The sequence below is a fragment of the Perognathus longimembris genome, chromosome 24, assembly GCF_023159225.1.
Source record: "Perognathus longimembris pacificus isolate PPM17 chromosome 24, ASM2315922v1, whole genome shotgun sequence".
Classification (NCBI taxonomy): domain Eukaryota; kingdom Metazoa; phylum Chordata; class Mammalia; order Rodentia; family Heteromyidae; genus Perognathus; species Perognathus longimembris.
Window position 1 is genome coordinate 14,311,507 of NC_063184.1, and position 19,806 is coordinate 14,331,312.

The window sequence follows — 19,806 nt, forward strand, 5'->3', positions numbered from 1 at the left end:
TTCTAAATTAATCCTTCCCTAGGGATTTCATTAAGAAGATTAGAGGTACCAAGCACATTCATCTTGTATGAACCAGCCTTGAGACTATTTGTCACTAAGATGACAATGACAACATACTCGTGTATTATCTTTTCCTAGCAGTAGCAGGAAAGTGACAAAGGGTTTGTTTATGCTGCTCCATAATGACCGCTCCATTAGTTCATTTGTTTAGGTTACCATGCCAGAGCACAAAACACCTTCCAAGATGTCTTGGTCCTCTCAAATTGCAAAATACTGCCATGGTAATCTAGATAATATTGAAAATGCTCAAGGTCTCTACTCATCTCCCTGTGAAAACAAAGTCAAAACACTGAAATGTTTAGTACACGGACACTGTTTTGCTAGTATATATTTTAGAACTGAAGTATACTATGTTCCAGAAGTGTAAAAAGGTTTCTAATTTGGAAGTGGCTGGAGCAAAATCTCTCTCTCTCTCTCTCTCTCTCTCTCACACACACACAAACACACACACACACGCGCCCAAAGACAGGATCCTATTGAGTAAAGCCATAGGGGCATTTGATTAAATTCAACGTCTACTTAGTTTTATGAGAGTAAAGTATTTAATAGGAAGGAACAGAAGTTTGTATAGCTACACTTTATCAAACAAATATCACATTAGAGTATAATTAAAATGTTCTCTGCATACCACAGATAAGCCCCCACTTTGCACTTTAAACTCTTAAATGATCTCTAGAAATCTTTCTGCGAATTACGAAAGGAATATACTTCTAACATCTGAAAGCAGGTCATCCCTAGGGAGAAAAGAACCTATGTCTATCTACTTTACATTGTTTTAGCCAGTAAAGCATGACCAGAAAAAGAAAGCAGGCAAGTAAATACTGAGGAAGCATACATGTGAAACCAACGATTACATACATAGCCACATTCATTCTGGTTCTGTCATACAAATAAAACACATGTAACAATATCCTTAAAGGACCAGCAGTAACCTGTTACAAAGCCTAATGAAAGTATGGTCCCGTACCCAACCATTGACTACTGATGCAGTTACTATACCAGTTACAAAAAGGACCTCACATCCTAATGAATGTTCAGAACTTCCATGAAGAAAGTTACAAACTTAATACAGTTATAAAAGAAAACACAAAGCTATGACATATTCACTGGAGGGAAGCTGAGATATTAAATCATTAACAGCTTAATAGTACCACATTAATATATAATGTTACTTTAATCATCAACAGGTTGTGGGTTTTCTTCAATTTTATTTTGGTAATTTGACAAGGTTCTAAAGTTCATCATGGAATAAGAATGGCATGGTAGCAGGCTTGTTCCTCCAGACTATATCACATAACAAATGCTGGGGTTATGAAGTCTTTACCGTGATTCTATCCCATATGCTTATCCCAAGGAAATAAGATCCCAAGGAAATAAGAAATAAAATATTTCTATGGTTTTTTTTTGGTGCTGGCACTGGGACTTGAACTCAGAGCTTCTCACTTAGCACTCTCACTTGGCTATTTTGCTCAAGGCTGGTGCTGTACCTCTTGAGCCATACCTCCACTTCCAGATTTTGCTGGTTAGTTGGACATAACAGTCTCAGGGACTTTACTGCTGAAGCTGGCTTTGAATCTCAGTTCTCAGATCTCTGCCTTTTGAGTAGCTAGGATTAAGGGTATTAGCCACCAGTACCTGGATAAATTTAAAATAGTTAACTTGCAAGAGAATATATGGAGATAGCCTAATATCAAACAAGAGTTAATTTCAATAAATTAGCTACTATTCTAATTACTTTACAATTAGTACCTCTAATCTGAAAATGCAAATCTGCAATGTGCTCAGATCCAGAACCTCTCCAGTGTGACATTATACTCCATATAAATGGCTTAGTATAGGGGCTGGGGATATAGCCTAGTGGCAAGAGTGCCTGCCTCGGATACACGAGGCCCTAGGTTCGATTCCCCAGCACCACATATACAGAAAACGGCCAGAAGCGGCGCTGTGGCTCAAGTGGCAGAGTGCTAGCCTTGAGCGGGAAGAAGCCAGGGACAGTGCTCAGGCCCTGAGTCCAAGGCCCAGGACTGGCCAAAAAATAAATAAATAAATAAATAAATAAATAAATGGCTTAGTATATACACACTTTGCTTTACGATTGTATAAGGGACATATGAAACACAAATGAATTTGCATTTAAAAATGGGTCCCACTCCCCAGATAGCTTGTCCTATATATGCAATTATTTCAAAACCCGGAAATATTAGATATCTGAGACATTTCTGGTCTCAAGCATTTACCAAAAGGAATGGTTTCAACCTGTATAGTAAACTATAAAACTGCAAGACAGATATAAATACTAAAAAGAAGAAAACAGGGCTGGGGATATGGCCTAGTGGCAAGAGTGCTTGCCTCATATACATGAGGCCCTGGGTTCAGTTCCCCAGCACCACATATACAGAAAATGGCCAGAAGGGGCACTGTGGCTCGGGTGGCAGAGTGCTAGCCTTGAGCGGGAAGAAGCCAGGGACAGTGCTCAGGCCCTGAGTCCAAGGCCCAGGACTGGCCAAAAAATAAATAAATAAATAAATAAATGGCTTAGTATATACACACTTTGCTTTACGATTGTATAAGGGACATATGAAACACAAATGAATTTGCATTTAAAAATGGGTCCCACTCCCCAGATAGCTTGTCCTATATATGCAATTATTTCAAAACCCGGAAATATTAGATATCTGAGACATTTCTGGTCTCAAGCATTTACCAAAAGGAATGGTTTCAACCTGTATAGTAAACTATAAAACTGCAAGACAGATATAAATACTAAAAAGAAGAAAACAGGGCTGGGGATATGGCCTAGTGGCAAGAGTGCTTGCCTCATATACATGAGGCCCTGGGTTCAGTTCCCCAGCACCACATATACAGAAAATGGCCAGAAGGGGCACTGTGGCTCGGGTGGCAGAGTGCTAGCCTTGAGCGGGAAGAAGCCAGGGACAGTGCTCAGGCCCTGAGCCCAAGCCCCAGGACTGGCCAAAAAAAAAAAAAAGAAGAAAACAGGGGAAGCAGAAACTTTGATTTGAGCAGGAAATGTAGGACTAAGTAAGTCATTCAGAGACTATGGTTTTAAAAAGAAAAATGAGAAAGAGACCATGGGCGATCTTGTAAGAAAAGGTGCAAGTGTTTTGGCCACTTGGCCACGCCCCTGAGTCCCTTTCTGCACTTCTCATTGGAGGATCTGTGAAAGCCTCTGTGAAATCTGGAGTCCAAGGGGTCAGCCTGCCCTGCCTACTGTGTTGACTAGCAAGACACACTACACTGGAAGCATTTAAGAGAAGAACTAGGAAATGTGCACAGAGTAAAAATTAAGAGAACGTATCTAAGTTTACATGTGGGTTTTAATGTTTAAGATAATTTCATCTGTTAAAGGTAGGAGCTAATAAACACTGATCAAGAGAGATGTATTCCCACATGTACAAATTAAGAATACAATGATGTCGACATTCTATTTAATGACCTGCAGAACTCAGTCTGAAAGCAAAACCTGATTGCACAGAATTTCACTTGAAATCAATGGCTGAGGAGTTTCTTAGACAAGCACGAAAGCTTTCTCAGATCTTACCAAAGAAAATTTGGTAGTTATCAGAAGCCAATAAATATGTCTAGTTATAGGATATAGTAGCCACAAAACAATAGCTCTCAGCAAATGTTACTTATATGCCAATTGTTTAGTGTATTATCACAACCCTAGGAAATACTGTCACACCAATATTAAAGAAATGAAATTGAGAGAAAGGAAGTTGCCCAAGGGCAGACAGATAGGAAGAACAAAGTGGACATTTGCCCAGGAACCTGACCTCAAGAACCCTTGTTCTTTTTTGTTGTTATTTTGCTGGTACAGTGGTTTGAACTCAATCCCTCTCATTTACTTGGCAAGTGCTCTGCCACTTGTGCCATATCTTTAGCCCTTTCTGATAGGGTCTCACTTTTTTTTTTTCTGCCCAGGCTGGCCTAGACTATGCATATAATCCTTGCGTTTATGCACTCTTGTAACGAGGACTACCAACATGAACCACCATACGTACCCAGCTTACTTGTTAAGATGAGATCTCACTAACACCTCCTTCCCCCAACTGGCTTCAAACCACATTCCTCCTATCTCAGCCTCCCAAGTAGCTGGCATAAGCTGTGCTTGGCTATTGCATGTTTTCTGGAGACCAGGTCTCACTTAGTTAGCCCAAGATGGTATCAAACTCCTGGTCCTCTTGTGTCAGCTTCCCCAGTGCTGAGATTATAGGTGTGCAGTACCATGCTTGGCTTAAGTACCAGTAAGTCCCATATCTTTTTCAATATAACTGGGTCTAATTAGGGAAGCATATAGCCTTGCAATGTATCTGGTGACACTTCAGCAAGAGATTATCTTGGAAAAAATTTTAATGTAAAAGATAATTAGAAAACCAATTTGAATCAATTTATATATGCTTAGTAGAGGATTTTTTTAAACTGGTACTTACTGACCAAACCATATTAAATCAGATGAGAATTGAATTATCTTGTTGTAAGAGAAATCAAGAGCTGAGAGCTGGTGATTCACAACTGTAATCCTAGTTACTCAGGAGGCTGAGATCTGAAGACCATGGTTTGAAATCAGACCAGGCAGAAAAATCCCCTCCCAGATATTCTTATCTCTTATTTAACCAGCAAGAAATGGAAAGTGGAAGTATGGATCAAGGGTTACAGTGGCAATATGAGTGAAAAAAGCTAAGAGTACCCAGTCCCTGAGTCCAAGTCTCAGTATTGGCACAAGAAATAAAGACAGGAGGTAATTAGTCATTACCTGGGACTGCAGAAGGGCATTGGAAGTGACTGTTAATGCTTCTCTTCAGCATTGGAAAAATGACACCAAGTCAGATAATAATGATACTTGTACAAAATTAGATAATGATACTTGTACAGAATTAGATAATACTTGTACAAGTTTACCGTTACAATGAATGAACTTTATAATATTGAGTTTCCAGTTGTGCGGCTTAAACTCAGGGCCTGGGTACTGTCCTTGAGCTCCTTTGCGCAAGGCTAGTTAGTGCTCTACCACTTTTTTTTTTTTTTTTTTTTTTTTTTTGGCCAGTCCTGGGCCTTGGACTCAGGGCCTGAGCACTGTCCCTGGCTTCTTCCCGCTCAAGGCTAGCACTCTGCCACTTGAGCCACAGCGCCGCTTCTGGCCGTTTTCTGTATATGTGGTGCTGGGGAATCGAACCTAGGGCCTCGTGTATCCGAGGCAGGCACTCTTGCCACTAGGCTATATCCCCAGCCCAGTGCTCTACCACTTTGAGCCACAGCTCCACCTCTGGTTTTCTAGTGGTTAATTGGAGATAAGAGTCTCAAGGACTTTCCTGCTGTGGTTGGCTTTGAACCATGATCCTCAGATCTCAGCCTCCTGAGTAGCTAGGATTGCAGGTATGAGCCACCAGTGCCCAGCTTAAACCACTTCTAAGGAAGTAGCAAGCCAAGGAAATACCATAGTTGTCCCTTTACAGGCACGCTACTGCAAAGTGGGGCCCTTCATTAGCAGTAATTCTGAAATAACACACACTTCCACTCTTTCTATGGACCACATTAGCCAATAAAAAGCAAACTGTTTTATGTAAACGGTGCCCCCCAAATAAACTCGGAACTAATGTGAATAAAACAACAACAACAACAACAACACAAAAGATAGATGACTGTTTAACAGAATAAATCAAAATTCGTGGTGAGTTACTGAGTTTTTACCTTCATGGTGCTGAGGATTAAACTCAGGACTCTGATCATGCTAGCAAGATGCGTCATCACTGGGTCATCCGTCCCAGCCCTTTGATTAAAAGTGATGGGTGGAGGGGCTGGCCACATTCAAGAGCTGAACCCAATGCCCACCCAGAGCAAATATTAGCTGTGCAAATCTGAGAACAATAAATGGTGAGAGTATTTCTCAAGAAGGGAATCATCTATGCTTTGGAGAACAATGCTCGCTGCTAGCAACCATTTCTGCCTCAGCTAAATCAATCCTGAAATGTGGCTTCAGTGAGATCCGACTTTCAAAATGTTCCATAGAATGTTTGCAAAGTTGGCTTCTTTTCCTAGGTGATTTCCTGGCTGTTCCTCTTTTTTATTGGTGACTGGCGAATTCTGGTTATGGCTTTGACCCAGGTGTATTATGGAGAGAGAGTATAATGTATGGAGGTATAAGGCTGAGATTGGCAATAGGAGAGGTGGGTCCCAGGGAAGGACAACTTCACCATCCTGTGTGGCAGCGTGGAACATGTGGTTAAGTGAAAAATGGGTAAAGGCTTGAGTGAGAGGACAAACAGCAAACAGATGGTCAGACAGGTCATTAGCTAGATGGGCAGGTTACTACCCAGATCCTGAAATCACAGTGGGCTATAAAAGAAAGTGAAGGATTAAAGGATATTATTTAAAATAATCCTAGAAAGAGCTTATACTTTATACCTGCAATCCTAGGTTAGGAGGCTGAGATCTGAGAATCATAGCTCTAAGCCCCTGGGGCAAAAAATTCCATGAGACTCTTAGCAATAATTAACATGCAAAAAGCCAGAAGTAGAGGTATGGCTCAAATGGTAGAATATTAGCCTTGAGTGAAAAAGCCAAGGAAGAGCATGGAGCCCTAAGTACAAGCCCCAGTATTGGCTCACACACACACACTAAAATGAAAATAATTCTTGAAATTGCTATTCAGACATAGTCTAAATTGGAAGTTCAAGAGCAGCTTTTCCTAAGTCTTGGGAAATGGTGGCTTGTGTAAAGTCTCAATTCCCTTCCCCATCTCGTGTCCTCCCACATTTAGCACAATTTTGGGAGGACAGGGGTGAGAAAACTCCAGTGATAGCTTGTTGTTTTCTCTAGGTGTTATTTAGTAAAAGGTGTTATCTAGTAAAAAAGAATTAGGCTCAGGGCTGAGAGGAGTAAGTCAATGGTTGAATGTCTGACTATTGTATGTAAGGCCCTGATTTAATACCCAGTAACCCCCCAAAAAGGAAAAAAGGAAGGAAGGAAGAAAGTAGAGGTAGTAGGACTATTGTAACGTCCACTCCTTTTTGGATTTAGTACCAGGGAATTATGGCAATTCATAGGGTTGGAGAATAAGTTGTGTTGATGGCTTGTCTTTGTTAAAATGCTTATTTACTTTAGCATAGGGAAATCCCTCTAATAGAAAGAGATGCTTACACTTTCAATAATCTAAACTATAACTATGCGACACAGGTGAGCAGAGCTACTTTTCAATGATCTGAACTATTATTTTATCAATTTATACACCCAAAAAACCCTTGTACAGGTATCAGTCCACATAACTCATCTCCCTTGCTCCAAGTTTAATGGTCAAACAAAGAAACCAACACTTATTTAATAGAAATCCTTGAGGGCTTTACCAGAAAGGTTAAATCTATCTGAACAAGCATGCTATTAATTGACTCATACATTTCCAGTTTTATTTGAATACTTATAACTGCATAGATTGCCCATTTATATGAGAGGTATCTGAAAAAAATTCTATTTAATATTTTCAGAAGCCATTTAAGTATAGCATTGGTGCTAATATTTTTTCCCTAATATTGTTGACCTGGTCTGAGAAAGAAAGAAATGTAGAAGTTGAGTCCCTCAGCTTAACTTTCTATTCCCCAATCCACAGAGGCATTTCTAAATGAAAGTAGAGGTCTTATTATAGGTACATCAGTAGATAAAAGTCAACAGTATATATCCTAGTCAACCATAAACGTGTATTTGATTTAGAAGTGTATTTTTATTGCAGGAAGTATCAGGGTGAAGGGGGGAGACCTGTTCCTTTAAAAATAGCTTCCTAATTCTCTGCTTCCACATAGATCTTTTGTCTTTTGTCCTTCAGAATATTTTAGAAATGCATCTATTGATTTCTCTTGTGACCACACACTGACCAAATAGTGCATTTTTCTATTTCCAAAAAGTTGCATAGGAAGATATAAGCAGGCTACTCAAATAGATCTTTAGAAATGACTTCTTGAGCACTGTTTGTTGTTGTACTAGAAGAATACTACTTTGCTTTGGAAAAGTAGGAAAAAAAGCAGGCAGGGAGGGAAGAAGGAAGGAAGGAAGACAGGGAGGTAGGAAGGAAGGAAAGGAAGGAGGAAGGGAAGGAGGGAGGGAAAGAAAAGAAGAAAGGCAGAAAGGAAGAAAACAAAGAGAAAGGAAATACGACCAAACAAAACAAAACAAACCAACAACAACAACAAAAAAAACCCAAAACCAAAACAAAATCAGGTGGACAGGAGGAAGGAGGAGCCTGTTGAAGGGGGTACTCACAGGGAGGCCAATAGGCCAGTAGTGCTGAGGCTGGGATTACATGTGGCCCTCAGTACAGGGAGCCTACACCATCCCCAGCTCGCTGTAGAAATGATATCTCCACAGATTTTCATATTGACTTCTTGGCACAGATCTCCAGTTTAGAATTAGATACATGGGTATTTACGAAGAACACACTGGTCATTATATGTGTTCATGCTCTGCACCAACAAGATGAGTTTAAGGGAGATAGTAATGGCACCTCACAAGATTTGAAAGGCATCCTTCCCAGTATTAAAGATGGAACACTGAAAATTTAAGGAAACTGAAAGTCCCCAAATATGAGCCCATCTGCAGGTAGTACTCTCTCCTTGTTTTCCCTCCACTCCCAGTACTGGTGTTTGAATGTGGAGCTTTGTTCTGGCATGCAAGACCTGACTCCTTGAGCCATGATTCGAGTCCCTTTTGCTTTTGTTATTGTATGTATGTATGTATGTATGTATATATGTATGTATGTATGTATGTATGTATGTATGTATGTATGTATGTATGTATGTATGTATTGCCACTGCCAGAGTTTGAACTCAGGGCTTTGTGTTGTCACTTGGTTTGCTTGCTCAATCGGCACTCAACCATTTGAGCCATGCCTCCAGTCTGACTTTTTGCTGGTTATTTTGAAGATGGAGTCTCAATAGACTTTTCTGCCCAGGTTGGGTTTCAAGCCATAGTCACACAACTTCAATTAAGATGTAATTCATGTGGGAAAAATCAATTTATGCAGTAGGGATTGTTAGTGTATGTAAATAAGCATACTCACATTGAATTAGTGCTTACATTTTACATAAGTAACATACAAAATATAATTAGGAGCATTTCGTGGATTAAAGCTTTTACTGGGGCCTTTGCTCTTTCTCACTTCTTGCCTATTAAGTCAGTGTTTCTTGTCCCCCTCTCATGGGGAACAGGTGAAAGCCACTCTACTGAGAGAACATGGAAGGGGACGCTAATGACACCATGTCACATTTTCTTACCTTGTATGGCTCCTTTCTGACAAATTTTAGTAGAAGAGTTCCAACTGCCAAGAACAACAGCTTCTAATGGAATAAGGTTTCCCTCTATGACAAATCTTAGCTACAGAGTTCCTGTGACTAAGTGTCTCCCTATTACTAAGAACAGGAACTACCAGCATGTCTCACTGGTAAACTGACACACAGACACCCACTCTATTGTACTTTACGGATAAGGAACACCAGAAGTTTATGTTGGAACTTTAAGATGTAATTTAAGCTGGGCAAAGGTGGCTCATGTAATAGTAGCCATTCCAGAGACTAAGACTGGGAGATTCTCAGTTTGAAGCCAACGCAGACAGAAAAGTACTTGAAATTCTTATTTCCAATTCACCAGCAAAAAGCTGGGCTGGAGGAATGGTTCAAGTGGTAGAGTTCTCCATGAGCAAGGAAGCTGATGGAGAACGCAGGACCCTGAGGTCAAGCCCTGGTATTAGTGTGCACACATGTGCATGTGCACACACACAAATGTAATTTATGCTGTAATCATAACGAAGTATAGAAACTATACTGAATTGTTGGTTAAGATCATAAATTGGTACAATTCATTTGAAAATATCTTTTTATACATAAAATGAACTTTAAACATGTGTTTGTCTCTTGAAATAGCAACTTTATACCACTGAGAATTTCTCTTGGAACAAGTATACAGAAGAAAATAGCCTCTCAAGAAATTCACTAAAATATCAAAACAATCTAAATGGAGACTGAAGTATGCATGAGACACATTAAATTTGTTTTAAAATGGAACTACATTCTTACTTTCATAAAACTGTGCATATATAAAAAGGACCTAGTTAATTCATGTAATAATAGTCTGTGAGATACTTATTTCCAATAAATCACCCAGAATGCCGGAAGGGGAACTGTGGCTTAAGTGGTACTGTAGAGTGCTAGCCTTGAGCTTTGAGCACAAAAGATCAAGGACAGTGCTCAGGCCCCGAGTTCAAGCCCCAGGACCTGCATTCCCCTCCCTCCTCCCAAAATACTATCAGTATCTACATTTTAAGAAAATTAGGAAATGAATTTTGTTTGTTTCTAGAACATGTATGGCATAATCTGTAGCAAGAACCATATAGAAGATTGGAAGCCCATTTCCAAAGCTTATATTGAACAAAACTGAAAAAAATGGCAGTTTGATGTCTCTATTTCAGACATACTCTTAGGAATGATAATCATGACTCTAGATTGATAGAGATGTCTCTAAAGGAAAAGAGGGATAACTGCTCATAGCCCTGGGAACGGAAAAGGCAAATGCTTTCAACTAACTACACCTGTCATTTCCTTCCATCAGAATTGCACCTTCTCCTTTGTTCTCTGAGCAAACTGTATCACCATCCCTGCAGTTGCTCAAACTCTGAAGTCACAGTCATCTTCTCAGCTTCAGCCCCTCTCCTGACCACCTTTCTCAGTAGTAGACAACTTCAGTGGTTCTTCTCCTCTTCCTCCCAGAGCCTACCTAGCACATGCCAGGCAAATGCTCTTCCACTGAGCTAAATCCTAACTTCAGACACACCACACTCAACCTTAAGCCAAGTAAATATGAAATGCAGAGTGATCGAATATCAAAACTTTGTTAAAGTAACAAATTCCTCATTCAAAGGCTTTTGCCAAAAAATAAAAACAACCAAAGTTAAGTTTATTTACTTGAATTCTTTGAAGCATTACAAGTGGCTTTCTTTCTGAAAGTGGTAAATAATGGTTAATACAGTCTTCCATCAAGTTACATACTCCTAATGAATCATTAAAATCTATATTCATATAAATAGTAATAAGGTAGAAACAAAACTGGATTGTTTCTAAAGCCAAATTGAGAAGTCTTTCCCTCAGATCAACATGTTATACCAAGTTATTCAAGAGAGAAGTCTACATAAAAAACAGACTCGGCATTTAGCACTAGATTCAGCGAAGCCCCATATGCGAAGGACTCAAGAAAAGCCACAGGGCTGGGGCTATAGCCTAGTGGCAAGAGTGCCTGCCTCGGATACACGAGGCCCTAGGTTCGATTCCCCAGCACCACATATACAGATATACAGAAAATGGCCAGAAGCGGCGCTGTGGCTCAAGTGGCAGAGTGCTAGCCTTGAGCGGGAAGAAGCCAGGGACAGTGCTCAGGCCCTGAGTCCAAGGCCCAGGACTGGCCAAAAAAAAAAAAAAAAAAAAAAAAAAAAAAAAAAAGAAAAGCCACAATATTTTATAGTTTAATGTTTTGGAGGTTTTTAAAATCTCTTCTTTTTTAGAGAGCCCTTCCCCCACCAAGAATATCCACAATTCACTCGGTTACTATTTTGCTAATAAACATGGAATCATGTTGAATACCTTAATTATACATAAATGTTCATTTTCAGTTTAAAAAAATATTTGGCCAGGTAGCTCATGCCTGTACTCCTAGCTACTCAGAAGGCAGAGATCTGAGGATCATGGTTCAAAGCCAGCTGGGGCAAGAAAGTCCATGAGATTCTTATCACCAATTAATCACCAAAAAAGCCAAAAGTAGAATTGTGGCACAAATGGTAGAGAACTAGCCTTAAGAAAAAAAAAAAAAAAAAAGCTTAGGTATAGCTGCCAGGCCATGAGTTCAAGCCCCATGACCAGCACAAAAAAAAAGCGAGGGAGCTAGTGTAGCTGAAGTGGTAGAATCATTGCTTAGCCTGTGCAAGGCTATGTGTTCTGTCACCAGCATTCAAAAATTTAATAAAATCTGCATTGCTTTTGAATAAAAAGGTGTCATATACTTAAGTGTTGTGCCAATGATTAGAGATTGTAAATTATTTAACATTCACCATCATGACAGGCTTTCAAAGACATCAAGAGCCACTCCCCCAAAGCCTTTCCTGGTCCAGATTTTAGCACAGACCACTTCCTTGGCTTCCTGCCAGTTGGCCACAGCCAGACTTGTCAGAATGAAACTGCTCATGTTCAGGAAGAAGAAAAGCTCTGACAACCTACCTTTCTTCTCTTTCAGCTCTCGAGAGCCCTGTTCAGTCACCACAGATCCTCCCCATCATCCGGGTACTGTGGAACTCCTGGTCCACCCTGTCGTCCACTGTGATCTCCCTCCAAAAACCAAGTCAGGACTCTTAGAAGATGGAATGGGGATGGAAAGCCCTGGGCTTTCTCCCCTTGCCCTCGCACCCACACATGGCTATAGCCAGGCCTATGAGTTTAGAGTTCCCTGTTCACTCAGGGCTCTCCGCTCTGCTGGCTATGAGCTGTGAGGGCAGAGTCCACATCTTATTTGTACTGGTGTCACTGGCCACTAGCCAAGCTCCTGGCCTTCGAAAGCCCTGCGTGGCTGCGGAATGAATATGTCAGCCCACACACTCTTCCGCCCACAGCCACTACACCTTTTCCCATGGCCCCTCAGATGCCGCCATCTGTAGGCAAAAATTGCATGAACCACAAATTCCAGGCCTCCAACTTTCATCTTAAGGGTGGTTTAATTTGTGTGACTGAATTCTCTTCTCTTTCTTCTTAATTTTTTATTGTTATTATAAAGGTGATGTACAGAGGGGGTACAGTGATGTGAGTCTGTGTAATGAGTACATTTCTTTTTGGGCAACGTCACCCCTTCCCTTGATCTCTCCCCGTTTTTCCCTCCCGTCCCCACCCACAAGTTGTATGTATAGTTCCTTTTCAACAAAATGTCTAGTGGGTACCACTGCTGTTTTTTTCTTTAAATTTTATTTTTAAATTTGACCTATCTAATGGAAGGTGAGATATAGTGTAAGCTATTAAAAAAAATCATAACCACTCAGCAGGCTGAGATCTGAGGATCAAGATTTGAAGACAGCCTAGGCAGAAATGTACATGAGATTCTTCATACCTCCAATTAACCAGCAAAAAAATGCTAGAAGAGGGGCTGGGGATATGGCCTAGTGGCAAGAATGCTTGCCTCCTATACATGAAGCCCTGGGTTCAGTTCCCCAGCACACATATACAGAAAACAGCCAGAAGTAGCCCTGTGGCTCAAGTGGCAGAGTGCTAGCCTTGAGCAAAAAGAAGCCAGGGACAGTGCTCAGACCCTGAGTACTAGGCCAGGACTGGCAAAAAAAAAAAAAATGCTAGAAGAAGAGGAGCTGTGGCTCCAGTGGTAGAGAGACCAGACTTGAGCAAAGCAAAAAAAAAAAGGGGGGTGGGGTGGGGAGAATTTAGGCCCTGAGTTCAAGCCCTGGTACTGGCATAAAATAACTTAAACACAAGTCTTTGAGAATGATTGGGCTTTCCCCACTTGTTTTCTTTCATTCCTACCCACCTCAGCCACCATGTTGTGGAGAATGGTAAAGTGTAGACGGAAGCCACCCTTCTCCAGAGCTGAGAGATTCGGGTCTTAGTGCTGTCTAAATATTGGCAGTGATCTGCACAGTCCTTCAGGAGCCAGGCCCAACTACCATCTCCCATGTGAGGTATGAGAAGTGAAACTCAGAGCTCCACCAGGTTAACAGCCATGGGAGAGGAAGCAGGCAGTGTGGATCTGGGGACCATCCCTTAGCCATCATGCTAGGTTGCAACTACCTGTGATCTTGCGCTCATGTGGGTGCACATGGGTAAGTGTTGGTACTAGAGGTTGCACTCAGTGCCTCATGCTCTTGCTCAGAATTTTTGCTCATGGCTACTTGAACCATTCTACCCCTTGAACCACACTTCCAATCTCCAGCTTTATTTGGTGGTTCTAACCAGCAAAACTATCTTCCAGTAATTTTGAATCATGATCTTCAATTATGAGGTCTCAAGGGCTTTTCTGCCCAGCCCAGTTTAGAACTTAGATCCTCTAGGTCTCAAACCCTTAGACCCTCTTGGACCCTGCAGTCCTGATCAACCAGGACTATAGGTATGAGCCACTGCACTGGGTGCTTGGGCTATTTTTACAATTAGCAATGTACTGTTTTTGTTTTATTTTCCCCTTTGCCTTAAAAACAGTGATTTCCTTTCCTGTGAGTCATTCTGAGGAGCAACTGAGAAATTGGGTACTCCCCCCACCGGCCCCCCCTTTCCCTCATCAGAGTTACCATAGAGGTGATATCTGCGTTGGCCCTATGAGGTTACATGCTTCCAAACCTTAGCCAGGCCCCACCTTGTAACACATAGCCACCAACTAGGTCATCTGATGCCCTCCAGGGCTCAAGTGGATGTTTATCTTCCTTCTCAACCATGTAAAGAAGGGCACTTCCTGGAAATATTGAGGTTGGACATTTCATTGTAGTGAGGTGCTAGAAGTGTGTGAATCACTCCTGTTGCCTAGTAACATGTTTGTTTGGCAAGGTGAAGGCAACTCAGTACAGGTAATCAGACCGTGGGGCAGATACTCAGCATGACTTCCTTCTACCATTAGACAGTTGATTTTGTGGTTAACATCTACCCTTTCCTACTGGTAGTACAGGGTCCTGAGGGCTTTCTGTTTAAGGCAGGAGAATTCCAAAGACACTGTGCTATGCAGAGAATCAGCACCTTTGTGGATGAAATAAGAGCAAAATTACTTTTCCTACTGAGTTCTCAAGAAAACCTTTAAGACAAAAGGTGATTGTAAAACTCTTGTATAATGCATAAAGGATGTAGGAAGTGTTCACCCTCCCTGTAAAAATAAATCCGCATGTGCACTCATAGCTAATATGATGTATTCATAAACAGCACTGGGCCATGGTCATAGCCAAGAGACAGAGTAGTTTCTTTTTTTTTCTTTTTCTGCCAGTCCTGGGGCTTGAAACTCTGGGCCTGGATGCTGTTCCAAGGCTCCTTTTGCTCAAGGCTAGCACTCTGCCACTTAAGTCATTGAGCCACTGTGATTAATTGGAGACAAAATTCTCATGGACTTCCTGCACAGACTGGCTTCAAACTATAATCCTCAGATCTCAGCCTCCTGAGTAGCTAGGATTACAGGTGTGAGCCACCAGCGCTTGGCCAAGAGACAGATTTTTATATAGCAATGATTGATTTATTTCAAGAGCTACATTTTAGGCTAGAAAAACCAATATAATTGTGTACAAACTTACTTTCTTACAGCAAGAATTGATGAGCACAGTCTAGGCAGCTTTAGGATCGAGGGGATTTACCCTCGAATAATGTAAGGAATGGAAAGAGATGGCACTGAGGGCTCAAGGTGACCTAACAAATTGCTGCCTTCAGATTTCAGATATCACGTGTAGCTGGGTCCCTGTAGAAGCTAAAAATCTATAATCGAACACTGAGGTTGCAGCTCATGTAAAGGCTCTAACAGAATAAGCTTGCCCCCTACTAGTCTATGGCACAATCATTTTCCTAATCATTTCTGTGCATTAAATATTCAGAGGAGAAATGGTTTTTGGTTTTGTTTGCTCTCTCTGCACTATCTGAGAAGCTGGGAACAGGAGGATCACAATTCGAGGCAGAAAAGTTTACTAGACTCCTTCTCAACCTATAGTAGTGGCACGCACCTGTCGTCCCAAATTAGATGGGAGGTTTAGGTTGGGAGGATTATAATACCAGACCAGCATGGGCTTTGAAGTCATATTTGCACGGAGAGATGCTTGACGCAGAAGCACTGTTATGAGCAAGTATGGGAAGCCTAAAAGTGGGCAGAGTGCAGTCCAGGCTTGTCCCTGGGCAGGAAGTGAGACCTTATCCTAAAAATAACTGGTGGAAATCAGGGCTGGGTCATCAGTAGTGCATCAGCCTAGCAAGAATGAGGCCCCGAGTTCAAATCCTAGTACCGCACATACAAAATAAAGCTGTACATATATACCAGGCTGGAGGAGGAGGCATTTTGTTTTTGTGACTGTTATTTGGGTTTTTGTCTTTCTTTTCAGGGCTATTCTGTTAAAGACATCAGAACGATCTAACGCGTTACCTAAATGTTACCTATAATCCCTGTGGAAAATAAATCTAGGGTCCTAAATGAATTGAATGCTTTTGGATTACAGGATACAAAAATAACTTATAGAAAATTTTCCTCTTTCTTTATTCTCAGCAAAAAAAAAATCATTCTAATACTAGAACTTCAATATGCCTAATAGCCACAAGTACTACTAAAAATCAAGTAGAGAAAATGACATTTACTTTGCTTATGTTAGCTATGACAGGTATATAAATTTACTTAGCCATTTTCACCTTATAGATATGTTAAAACTTTATCTTTTCCCACATACTTTTCATTTTTGAAGAAATATACATTTAAAGGAGAGCAATCTTTTCTATGTCTAAAAAAAGCTTTAAAATTCTAAAGCTGGCTGATTGTAGGCTACAATTACTAGTAGGGAGGGGGAGGGGATAGATATCCTCCAAAGCATTTTAAAGCTCTTCTTCTCATCTAAAGGAGGTTATTCCAGTGTAGGGTCTGAAGTTGACTAGGTGGAACTTCTAAAAACTTTTTCTTTGGTGGCTTGTGCTTACAGTCAGGGGAAAAAAAAGGTAAATTCTCTGGGTTTTCAGAGAATGCTTAGGTCTTGGGAATTAAATCATCAGGGGTCAGATGAGTACTGATATGGTAAACTTTCCTACGTATTTTTTTTAATTTTCCCTTTCTTTATTTTCCTTCCTTCCATTCTTCCTTCCTTCTTCCCTCCCTCCCCCACTTCTCTTTCTTCTTTTTTTTTTTTTTTTCTTTTTTGCAGGGCCTGGGCACTGTCCCTGAGCTGCTTTTTGCTCAAGGCTAGCACTCTACCACTTGAGCCACAGCTCCACTTCTGGTTTTTAAGTAGTTAACTGGAGATAAGAGTCTCATGGGAACTTTTCTGCGGGGGCTGACTTCTGGCTTTGAACTGTGATCCTCAGATCTCAGCCTCCTGAGTAGCTAAGGATTACAGGTATGCACCACTGGTATCTGGCTTTTCTGTTTTTTTTTTTTTGTTTCTTTTAGGTCTGAAGTTCACACTGGAACTCATTACCTAACTGAGCTATGCCTCTAATTCCTCTCCTACATATAGTTAGGAGAAAAGGACACATTGTAAAAAAGTATATAGTTCACTATCATGTGGTCTGTGTATGTGTGTGTGTGTGTTTGTGTGTGTCTCTGTGTGTATGTATGGGCACTCTCCCTTAGCTTTGTGGCTCAAGGCTGGAATTCTATCACTTCAGCTAATGCTTCACTTCTGGCTTTTGGTGGTTGATTGGAGATGAGTCTTTAAAGAGGCTTTAAACCTTGAGCCACAGATCTCAGCCTCTTCAGTATCTAGGACTACAGGCAAGAGCCACTGGCACCAGGCTAGTACGCCTAGTATATTTTACACTGTAAAAGGACTAACAAAAATTCACATTACTATTTCCTTGACTTGCACAAAGGAATTCTGTAAAGATCAGCGAAACACTGGTGAACAGGCTGAGAGAGCATTGTGAAAGGCAGAATTTGAGCTGATTCTGCAAATCAGAAAAAAAGCAAAACAACTTACATTCTACTTGACAAGTAAGCCTTTCTTTTTCAAACTTAAGTTTTATCAATCTGGGCTGCTGTTTTGTTTGTTTTTCATTCTACAGTGGCCACAACTTAGAGTGTTGTATATACCAAATCAGGTTCTGGCTCTTGCTTTCCCTACATGAATTCACAGGCCATGTTGAAGGATTGATTTCTCCAGGATCTCTGAGAGTGCTAAATCTCTCCCACCTTCCTGACCCATCGGATTGATTGCTAAGGATACTTGGAAGCTTTTCTAAAGCTCACAAAAACCAGGATCTTGTTGTGGTCCTTGAAACACTGAACTGAGCACAGGCACACAGAATGCAGTCAGTAAGGACTGGTTGCATAAGTGGATTCCTTTCTTCACTGGGCTTCAGTGAGATAGCTGCTACCAGTACGGATCTCAGTGGCCTTCTGGATTTGGCATTCCACCCACAATCCAGCAATGCTAGCTTCTCAGGAGGCTAAGATCTAAGGATCACCATTTAAAGTGGTGAGGGACAAATCTTTGAGACTTATCTTCAATTAACCAGCAAAAAGCTAGAAGTGGTGGTATGGTTCAAGTGGTAGAACACCCACCTTGAGTGAAAAAAGCTGAAGTACAGTGCCTAGGTCCTGAGTTCAAACCAGCATCCAAAAAGGAAAAAAAAAAAAAAAGATAATCCTTGGCATTCTTATTCTCAGCAATACAGGCAATCCAATTCCAGCAGCATTTCTAAATTTATCTTCAATTTTGCAGCCTAGAAAATGCTATGTGGAGCAATAAACTTTGACTATTCATAAAATTTTAGTGTTTAATTAACTTGAGATTAAAACTAATCTTTGCAAGCAAACACCACACTTACTAGTACCAATGGGAAAAAAAAAGATGGCTGGGAATGTGGCTTATTGGTAGCGTGCTTGCTTGAAGCCCCAAGTTGATTCCTCTTCAGTACCATATAAACAGAAAAAGCCGGAAGTGGAGCTGTGGTTCAAGTGGTAGAGCCCTAACCTGGAGCATAGAGAGGCTCAGAGATAGAGTCTAGGCCCTGAGTTCAAGCCCCAGGACTGGGGAAAAAAAAAAATCATAGGCTCAAACGAGCTCTGGTTTTAAGGTTCCCAGAACTATAGTGAGAAAACCTTTCACCTTGGATTAGACAACTATCACAACAGAATAACTGTACCACTACTAACTTTGGGGAAGTGCTAAGCACACGCATGAATGACTGCTCTACCTCCTAAAGACTTTCCCAGCCACAAATCTTCTGCAGGCTACCCTGAAGTATTTAAAAGGCACAGTCTTGTGGCAATAGAACAGGCAGCTGGAAGTTTGAGTGTCCCCTCCCTCCATCCCTTCTTCCTCCCTTCCTCTCTTCCATTCCTTTTTCCTTTTCTCTTTCTTTTCCTTTTCTCCTTCCTTCATCTGTCCTTTCCTCTTCCCTCCCTTCCTTTCTTGCTAGTCCTCGAACTCTGATCTGGAGTGTTGTCCCTCAGCTCTTCTGCTCAAGTCTAGCACTCTACCATTGGAGCCACAGCTCCACTTTTGGATTTTTGTAGTTAACTGGAGATAACGAGTTTCACCAATACTTTCCTTAGCCCAGGCTGAGCCTTTCCTTCCCTGGGCTGGCTTTGAACTGTGATCCTCAGATCTCAGCCTCCTGAGTAGCTAGGATTGCAGGTGTGAGTCACCCATGACCAGATTGCCACCTGTATGTATTTCTTTTGCTGTCATTTAAAAAACAAACTCAGCGAGGGAGGGAACAGGATCCTGAGGAGCTGAGCTAGACAGCTGAGATTCTCCTGAGGCTAAAATAAAAGTTCTGAGTTAAGGCATCTGGGCCATGCCCTCCCTGGGAAGGGAAGGCAGCAGATGTTGCTGGAGACAGGGACAGTCAACCTGGGTGGATGCAAGGTGTCCTCATGACACAGGCACCAGAGAACCCCAGCCTACCTTTGCAGATGCAGCCCAGTGAAACCCACGGTGGTCCTTACAGGAGGAGCTGGCACTCCGAGGCCTTCCAGATTCTTCCAGATTGTCTCTCAGAAGAGTGGTACAGGGCCAAGGTGTGAGGTCTAGGAAGGGCGAAA

At 41.3% G+C, this 19,806-nt stretch overlaps 1 protein-coding gene across 5 annotated transcripts in view; it reads right to left on the reverse strand.

Annotated features, from left to right (window-relative positions):
* The window catches only part of Sgms2 (sphingomyelin synthase 2), a 69,004-nt gene that overhangs the window by 20,045 nt on the left and 29,153 nt on the right, over positions 1-19,806 (reverse strand). For 4 of the 5 annotated variants that reach the window (XM_048333451.1, XM_048333453.1, XM_048333449.1 and 1 more), the window contains one exon: positions 19,670-19,791. The gene's annotated coding sequence lies outside the window, so the exon portion shown is untranslated. Of the gene's footprint in view, positions 1-12,323; positions 12,575-19,669; positions 19,792-19,806 lie in introns of those variants that run through there. The other variant, XM_048333452.1, reaches the window with a different exon arrangement.